The 9,484-nt window shown below is 45.7% G+C and overlaps 1 protein-coding gene across 11 annotated transcripts in view; it reads left to right on the top strand.

Annotated features, from left to right (window-relative positions):
• The first annotated feature begins 3,878 nt into the window (after window positions 1-3,878).
• LOC112234271 (cingulin-like protein 1) overlaps window positions 3,879-9,484 on the top strand; it is a 71,773-nt gene continuing 66,167 nt past the window's right edge. For 10 of the 11 annotated variants that reach the window (XM_042326419.1, XM_042326422.1, XM_042326418.1 and 7 more), the window contains exon 1: window positions 3,879-4,102. The gene's annotated coding sequence lies outside the window, so the exon portion shown is untranslated. The remainder of the gene's footprint in view (window positions 4,103-9,484) is intronic. The other variant, XM_042326424.1, reaches the window with a different exon arrangement.

The raw sequence follows: 9,484 nt of genomic DNA, 5'->3' as shown, positions 1-9,484 counted from the left end.
TCCAGATCAGAGGCAGTAGGGATGACCAGGGATGTTCTCTGTTTAGTGAGTCGTCCAGATCAGAGGCAGTAGGGATGACCAGGGATGTTCTCTGTTTAGTGAGTCCGTCAGATCAGAGTCAGTAGGGACAACCAGGGATGTTCTCTGTTTAGTGAGTCCTCCAGATCAGAGGCAGTGGGGACAACCAGGGATGTTCTCTGTTTAGTGAGTCCTCCAGATCAGAGTCAGTAGGGACAACCAGGGATGTTCTCTGTTTAGTGAGTCCTCCAGATCAGAGGCAGTGGGGACAACCAGGGATGTTCTCTGTTTAGTGAGTCCACCAGATCAGAGGCAGTGTGGATGACCAGGGATGTTCTCTGTTTAGTGAGTCCTCCAGATCAGAGGCAGTAGGGACAACCAGGGATGTTCTCTGTTTAGTGAGTCCTCCAGATCAGAGGCAGTGGGGACAACCAGGGATGTTCTCTGTTTAGTGAGTCCACCAGATCAGAGGCAGTGTGGATGACCAGGGATGTTCTCTGTTTAGTGAGTCCTCCAGATCAGAGGCAGTAGGGACAACCAGGGATGTTCTCTGTTTAGTGAGTCCTCCAGATCAGAGGCAGTAGGGACAACCAGGGATGTTCTCTGTTTAGTGAGTCCACCAGATCAGAGGCAGTAGGGACAACCAGGGATGTTCTCTGTTTAGTGAGTCCTCCAGATCAGAGGCATTAGGGACAACCAGGGATGTTCTCTGTTTAGTGAGTCCACCAGATCAGAGGCAGTAGGGACAACCAGGGATGTTCTCTGTTTAGTGAGTCCACCAGATCAGAGGCAGTAGGGACAACCAGGGATGTTCTCTGTTTAGTGAGTCCACCAGATCAGAGGCAGTAGGGACAACCAGGGATGTTCTCTGTTTAGTGAGTCCACCAGATCAGAGGCAGTAGGGACAACCAGGGATGTTCTCTGTTTAGTGAGTCCTCCAGATCAGAGGCAGTAGGGACAACCAGGGATGTTCTCTGTTTAGTGAGTCCACCAGATCAGAGGCAGTAGGGACAACCAGGGATGTTCTCTGTTTAGTGAGTCCTCCAGATCAGAGGCAGTAGGGACAACCAGGGATGTTCTCTGTTTAGTGAGTCCTCCAGATCAGAGGCAGTAGGGACAACCAGGGATGTTCTCTGTTTAGTGAGTCCACCAGATCAGAGGCAGTAGGGACAACCAGGGATGTTCTCTGTTTAGTGAGTCCTCCAAATCAGAGGCATTAGGGACGACCAGGGATGTTCTCTGTTTAGTGAGTCCACCAGATCAGAGGCAGTAGGGACAACCAGGGATGTTCTCTGTTTAGTGAGTCCTCCAGATCAGAGACAGTAGAGATGACCAGGGATGTTCTCTGTTTAGTGAGTCCTCCAGATCAGAGGCAGTAGGGATGACCAGGGATGTTCTCTGTTTAATGAGTCCTCCAGATCAGAGACAGTAGGGATGACCAGGGATGTTCTCTATTTAGTGAGTCCTCCAGATCAGAGGCAGTAGGGATGACCAGGGATGTTCTCTGTTTAGTGAGTCCTCCAGATCAGAGGCAGTAGGGATGTTCTCTGTTTAGTGAGTCCTCCAGATCATAGGCAGTAGGGATGACCAGGGATGTTCTCTGTTTAGTGAGTCCTCCAGATCAGAGGCAGTAGGGATGACCAGGGATGTTCTCTGTTTAGTGAGTCCTCCAGATCAGAGGCAGTAGGGATGACCAGGGATGTTCTCTGTTTAGTGAGTCTTCCAGATCAGAGGCAGTAGGGATGACCAGGGATGATCTCTGTTTAGTGAGTCCTCCAGATCAGAGACAGTCGGGATGACCAGGGATGTTCTCTGTTTAGTGAGTCCTCCAGATCAGAGGCAGCAGGGATGACCAGGGATGTTCTCTGTTTAGTGAGTCCTCCATATCAGAGACAGTAAGGATGACCAGGGATGTTCTCTGTTTAGTGAGTCCTCCAGATCAGAGTCAGTAGGGATGACCAGGGATGTTCTCTGTTTAGTGAGTCCTCCATATCAGAGACAGTAAGGATGACCAGGGATGTTCTCTGTTTAGTGAGTCCTCCAGATCAGAGTCAGTAGGGATGACCAGGGATGTTCTCTGTTTAGTGAGTCCTCCAGATCAGAGGCAGTGTGGATGACCAGGGATGTTCTCTGTTTAGTGAGTCCTCCAGATCAGAGGAAGTAGGGATGACCAGGGATGTTCTCTATTTAGTGAGTCCTCCAGATCAGAGGCAGTAGGGATGACCAGGGATGTTCTCTGTTTAGTGAGTCCTCCAGATCAGAGGCAGTAGGGATGACCAGGGATGTTCTCTGTTTAGTGAGTCCTCCATATCAGAGACAGTAAGGATGACCAGGGATGTTCTCTGTTTAGTGAGTCCTCCAGATCAGAGTCAGTAGGGATGACCAGGGATTTTCTCTGTTTAGTGAGTCCTCCATATCAGAGACAGTAAGGATGACCAGGGATGTTCTCTGTTTAGTGAGTCCTCCAGATCAGAGTCAGTAGGGATGACCAGGGATGTTCTCTGTTTAGTGAGTCCTCCAGATCAGAGGCAGTGTGGATGACCAGGGATGTTCTCTGTTTAGTGAGTCCTCCAGATCAGAGACAGTCGGGATGACCAGGGATGTTCTCTGTTTAGTGAGTCCTCCAGATCAGAGACAGTAAGGATGACCAGGGATGTTCTCTGTTTAGTGAGTCCTCCAGATCAGAGACAGTAAGGATGACCAGGGATGTTCTCTGTTTAGTGAGTCCTCCAGATCAGAGGCAGTAGGGATGACCAGGGATGTTCTCTGTTTAGTGAGTCCTCCAGATCAGAGGCAGTGTGGATGACCAGGGATGTTCTCTGTTTAGTGAGTCCTCCAGATCAGAGACAGTAGGGATGACCAGGGATGTTCTCTGTTTAGTGAGTCCTCCAGATCAGAGGCAGTAGGGATGACCAGGGATGTTCTCTGTTTAGTGAGTCCTCCAGATCAGAGGCAGTAGGGATGACCAGGGATGTTCTGTGTTTAGTGAGTCCACCAGATCAGAGGCAGTAGGGATGACCAGGGATGTTCTCTGTTTAGTGAGTCCTCCAGATCAGAGGCAGTAGGGATGACCAGGGATGTTCTCTGTTTAGTGAGTCCTCCAGATCAGAGGCAGCAGGGATGACCAGGGATGTTCTCTGTTTAGTGAGTCCTCCAGATCAGAGTCAGTAGGGATGACCAGGGATGTTCTCTTGATAAGTGAGTGAATTGGACAATGTTCCTGTCCTGCTAAGCATAAAACATGTTGTGTGTCAGGGAAAACGTATGGAATATAAAGTATATACGTTTATTTAGTAATGAAAGTGAAGTAAAAGTAAACGTTTTCTAAAAATTTAAACAGTAAAGTAGAGATACCACTTAAGCAGTACTTTAAAGTATTTTTTACTTAATGACTTCATACCACTGCGTATGTAAATTATAACAATACTTAAAGTATCAAAAGTAAATCTAATTGCTAAAATATACTTATATATGAAAAGTAAAAGTAAACGTGATAAATGGTTTCAAATTCCTTATATTAAATTATATATTATATTATTTTTACTTAATAACTTCACACCACTATATGTGTATTCCTTATAATGTACTATTGGAAAATCCTGTGAATTAAAAAAAAACAACAATAACAAACTAAGATCCAAGTAAATCAGTACGTCAGTAATACTTACATTCCTGGAATAGCTCATTACTGTGAGACTAAGCCAGATTTCCAAACATGGCTTTGAGAAACACCATTTTTTTTTTTCTGTGGGAGGGAGGCCTTGAGAAGGGCACAGTAACTTCCCCAAATACCTCAAGGGGAATTCAGTGGGATGCTGAATCATTTTTTTTTATGTCGACATGCTTGAGACTAACATCACCTAGCCTAAACCTACAGTACACACCACAATATGACACGTTCCATATGAAGAATAACAGTCTATTCTCTCCATCGTGTGCGTCAGGTGTGTTTAGAGAACGCCTTCGTCCTCTTGCACGCTTCTGCCGGTAACACCCACAAGTCAAACTTGATCCCGAAGCAGCGCGAGGATTACCATTTACTTCTCAACCTGAGAGCGCGCGCGCTGTCACCGTAAACGAAAAGGTATGTCACGAACCCATTCTTCTGACCGCAGTGGTCTATTATTTAAACAGGTAAAAAAAACTTTCCGCTTATATTTCCGCACCACATGCGACGTGCTGTTATTACAAATATGTGATATGAATATGATTTTACCAGCTTATAACAAGAACTGAAGTTTTGACATTCCAGACATCTGAAATGTATAATGACAACTTTTACCTTGGCGCCAGCCTTCCACACAAGCTCATTTGTTTAATAAGTACAGCCTTAAGCGTCACATAATGAACTTTAGCCGATCATGTTGTGTGGAAGGTCCTGGTTATTATTATCGTAATGAAACAGGCAGGGAACAGGTCTCGAACCCTCGACCTTCTAGCCCGAAATCGAGCGCGTTATCGACTGTGCTGCAAAAGCATCTTCGAGCAGCAGTCGATATCCGCTCTTATAAACCCAGGGTCGATACATTATGTTCATGTTATCATGTTTGTCCTTAGATAGCTTGTACTCTGCACTCAGTGATAACACAATACCTCAACGAATAGACTAGCTAAAATAAAGACAATCTGACAATACACATTTAAAGACACTGCTTGGCCAACATAGTGCTGATTGGCTAACACATTGCTGCTTGGCCAACATAGTGCTGATTGGCTAACACATTGCTGCTTGGCTAATATAGTGCTGATTGGCTAACACATTGCTGCTTGGCTAACATAGTGCTGATTGGCTAACACATTGCTGCTTGGCTAATATAGTGCTGATTGGCTAACACATTGCTGCTTGGCCAACATAGTGCTGATTGGCTAACACATTGCTGCTTGGCTAACATAGTGCTGATTGGCTAACACATTGCTGCTTGGCTAACATAGTGCTGATTGGCTAACACATTGCTGCTTGGCTAACATAGTGCTGATTGGCTAACACATTGCTGCTTGGCTAACATAGTGCTGATTGGCTAACACATTGCAGCTTGGCCAACATAGTGCTGATTGGCTAACACATTGCTGCTTGGCTAATATAGTGCTGATTGGCTAACACATTGCTGCTTGGCTAATATAGTGCTGATTGGCTAACACATTGCTGCTTGGCTAACATAGTGCTGATTGGCTAACACATTGCTGCTTGGCCAACATAGTGCTGATTGGCTAACACATTGCTGCTTGGCTAATATAGTGCTGATTGGCTAACACATTGCTGCTTGGCTAACATAGTGCTGATTGGCTAACACATTGCTGCTTGGCTAATATAGTGCTGATTGGCTAACACATTGCTGCTTGGCTAATATAGTGCTGATTGGCTAACACATTGCTGCTTGGCTAACATAGTGCTGATTGGCTAACACATTGCTGCTTGGCTAATATAGTGCTGATTGGCTAACACATTGCTGCTTGGCTAACATAGTGCTGATTGGCTAACACATTGCTGCTTGGCTAACATAGTGCTGATTGGCTAACACATTGCTGCTTGGCTAACATAGTGCTGATTGGCTAACACATTGCTGCTTGGCTAATATAGTGCTGATTGGCTAACATAGTGCTGCTTGGCTAACATAGTGCTGATTGGCTAACATAGTGCTGCTTGGCTAACATAGTGCTGATTGGCTAACATAGTGCTGATTGGCTAACACATTGCTGCTTGGCTAACATAGTGCTGCTTGGCTAACATAGTGCTGCTTGGCTAACATAGTGCTGATTGGCTAACATAGTGCTGATTGGCTAACATAGTGCTGATTGGCTAACATAGTGCTGATTGGCTAACATAGTGCTGATTGGCTAACATAGTGCTGATTGGCTAACACATTGCTGCTTGGCCAACAGTGCTGATTGGCTAACACATTGCTAATTGGCTAACATAGTGCTGATTGGCTAACATAGTGCTGATTGGCTAACATAGTGCTGATTGGCTAACATAGTGCTGATTGGCTAACATAGTGCTGATTGGCCAACATAGTGCTGATTGGCTAACACATTGCTGCTTGGCCAACATAGTGCTGATTGGCTAACACATTGCTGCTTGGCCAACATAGTGCTGATTGGCTAACACATTGCTGCTTGGCCAACATAGTGCTGATTGGCTAACACATTGCTGCTTGGCCAACATAGTGCTGATTGGCTAACACATTGCTGCTTGGCCAACATAGTGCTGATTGGCTAACACATTGCTGCTTGGCCAACATAGTGCTGATTGGCTAACACATTGCTGCTTGGCCAACATAGTGCTGATTGGCTAACATAGTGCTGATTGGCTAACATAGTGCTGATTGGCTAACATAGTGCTGATTGGCTAACACATTGCTGCTTGGCCAACAGTGCTGATTGGCTAACACATTGCTGCTTGGCTAACATAGTGCTGATTTGCTAACATAGTGCTGATTGGCTAACATAGTGCTGATTGGCTAACATAGTGCTGATTGGCTAACACATTGCTGCTTGGCTAACATAGTGCTGATTGGCTAACATAGTGATTGGCTAACACATTGCTGATTGGCTAACATAGTGCTGATTGGCTAACACATTGCTGCTTGGCTAACATAGTGCTGATTGGCTAACATAGTGCTGCTTGGCTAACATAGTGCTGATTGGCTAACATAGTGCTGATTGGCTAACACATTGGCTTGGCCAACATAGTGCTGATTGGCTAACATAGTGCTGATTGGCTAACATAGTGCTGATTGGCTAACATAGTGCTGATTGGCTAACATAGTGCTGATTGGCTAACATAGTGCTGATTGGCTAACACATTGCTGCTTGGCTAACATAGTGCTGATTGGCTAACATAGTGCTGATTGGCTAACATAGTGCTGATTGGCTAACATAGTGCTGATTGGCTAACATATTGCTGCTTGGCAAACAGTGCTGATTGGCTAACACATTGCTAATTGGCTAACATAGTGCTGATTGGCTAACATAGTGCTGATTGGCTAACATAGTGCTGATTGGCTAACATAGTGCTGATTGGCTAACACATTGCTGCTTGGCTAACATAGTGCTGCTTGGCTAACATAGTGCTGCTTGGCTAACATAGTGCTGCTTGGCTAACATAGTGCTGATTGGCTAACATAGTGCTGATTGGCTAACATAGTGCTGATTGGCTAACATAGTGCTGATTGGCTAACACATTGCTGATTGGCCAACATAGTGCTGATTGGCTAACACATTGCTAATTGGCTAACATAGTGCTGATTGGCTAACATAGTGCTGATTGGCTAACATAGTGCTGATTGGCTAACATAGTGCTGATTGGCCAACATAGTGCTGATTGGCTAACACATTGCTGATTGGCCAACATAGTGCTGATTGGCTAACACATTGCTGATTGGCCAACATAGTGCTGATTGGCTAACACATTGCTGCTTGGCCAACATAGTGCTGATTGGCTAACACATTGCTGCTTGGCCAACATAGTGCTGATTGGCTAACACATTGCTGCTTGGCCAACATAGTGCTGATTGGCTAACACATTGCTGCTTGGCCAACATAGTGCTGATTGGCTAACACATTGCTGCTTGGCCAACATAGTGCTGATTGGCTAACACATTGCTGCTTGGCCAACATAGTGCTGATTGGCTAACACATTGCTGCTTGGCCAACATAGTGCTGATTGGCTAACACATTGCTGCTTGGCCAACATAGTGCTGATTGGCTAACACATTGCTGCTTGGCCAACATAGTGCTGATTGGCTAACACATTGCTGCTTGGCCAACATAGTGCTGATTGGCTAACACATTGCTGCTTGGCTAACATAGTGCTGATTGGCTAACACAGTGCTGATTGGCTAACACATTGCTGCTTGGCTAACATAGTGCTGATTGGCCAACATAGTGCTGATTGGCTAACACATTGCTGCTTGGCCAAAATAGTGCTGATTGGCTAACATTGCTGCTTGGCCAACATAGTGCTGATTGGCTAACACATTGCTGATTGGCTAACACATTGCTGCTTGGCTAACACATTGCTGCTTGGCTAACACATTGCTGCTTGGCTAACATAGTGCTGATTGGCTAACACATTGCTGCTTGGATAACACATTGCTGCTTGGCTAACACAGTGCTGCTTGGCTAACACAGTGCTGCTTGGCTAACATAGTGCTGATTGGCTAACACAGTGCTGCTTGGCCAACATAGTGCTGATTGGCTAACATTGCTGCTTGGCCAACATAGTGCTGATTGGCTAACATTGCTGCTTGGCCAACATAGTGCTGATTGGCTAACATTGCTGCTTGGCCAACATAGTGCTGATTGGCTAACATATTGCTGCTTGGCCAACATAGTGCTGATTGGCTAACACATTGCTGCTTGGCTAACATAATGGTGATTGGCTAACACAGTGCTGCTTGGCCAACATAGTGCTGATTGGTTAACACAGTGCTGCTTGGCAAACATAGTGCTGATTGGCTAACACATTGCTGCTTGGCCAACATAGTGCTGATTGGCTAACACAGTGCTGCTTGGCTAACATAGTGCTGCTTGGCTAACACAGTGCTGCTTGGCTAACATAGTGCTGCTTGGTTAACACATTGCTGATTGGCTAACACAGTGCTGATTGGCTAACACAGTGCTGCTTGGCTAACATAATGGTGATTGGCTAACACAGTGCAACTTGGTTAACACATTGCTGATTGGCTAACACAGTGCTGCTTGGCTAACACAGGCAATTCTGTATGTGCAGTATAGCCAAATAGGTCACATGGATACAAAATATGGTTAAACTATTACACATGATATAATTCTGTGAAACTTCATATGTTATTATATCTATTTAACTAGGCAAGTCAGTTAAGGACAAATTCTTATTAACAATGACAGGCTACCTGGGAACAGTGGGTTAACTGCCTTGTTCAGGGGCAGAACGACACATTTTTACCATGTCAACTCGGAGATTCAATCCAGCAACTTTTTGGTTACTGGCCCAATGCTCAAACCACTAGGCTACCTGCCACCTCTACGCTCTAACCACTAGGCTACCTGCCGCCTCTACGCTCTAACCACTAGGCTACCTGCCGCCCCTACACTCTAACCACTAGGCTACCTGCCGCCTCTACACTCTAACCACTAGTCTACCTGCCACCTCTACACTCTAACCACTAGCCTACCTGCCGCCTCTACACTCTAACCACTAGGCTACCTGCCACCTCTACACTCTAACCACTAGTCTACCTGCCGCCTCTACACTCTAACCACTAGGCTACCTGCCACCTCTACACTCTAACCACTAGACTACCTGCCACCTCTACACTCTAACCACTAGGCTACCTGCCACCCCTACACTCTAACCACTAGACTACCTGCCACCCCTACACTCTAACCACTAGGCTACCTGCCTCCTCTACCCTCTAACCACTAGTCTACCTGCCACCTCTACACTCTAACCACTAGTCTACCTGCCGCCTCTACACTCTAACCA

This window comes from Oncorhynchus tshawytscha, linkage group LG09, assembly GCF_018296145.1.
Source record: "Oncorhynchus tshawytscha isolate Ot180627B linkage group LG09, Otsh_v2.0, whole genome shotgun sequence".
In the NCBI taxonomy this organism is placed as follows: domain Eukaryota; kingdom Metazoa; phylum Chordata; class Actinopteri; order Salmoniformes; family Salmonidae; genus Oncorhynchus; species Oncorhynchus tshawytscha.
The sequence above is the reverse complement of the archived record's forward strand: the minus strand, read 5'-3'. Positions and strand labels throughout refer to the sequence as shown.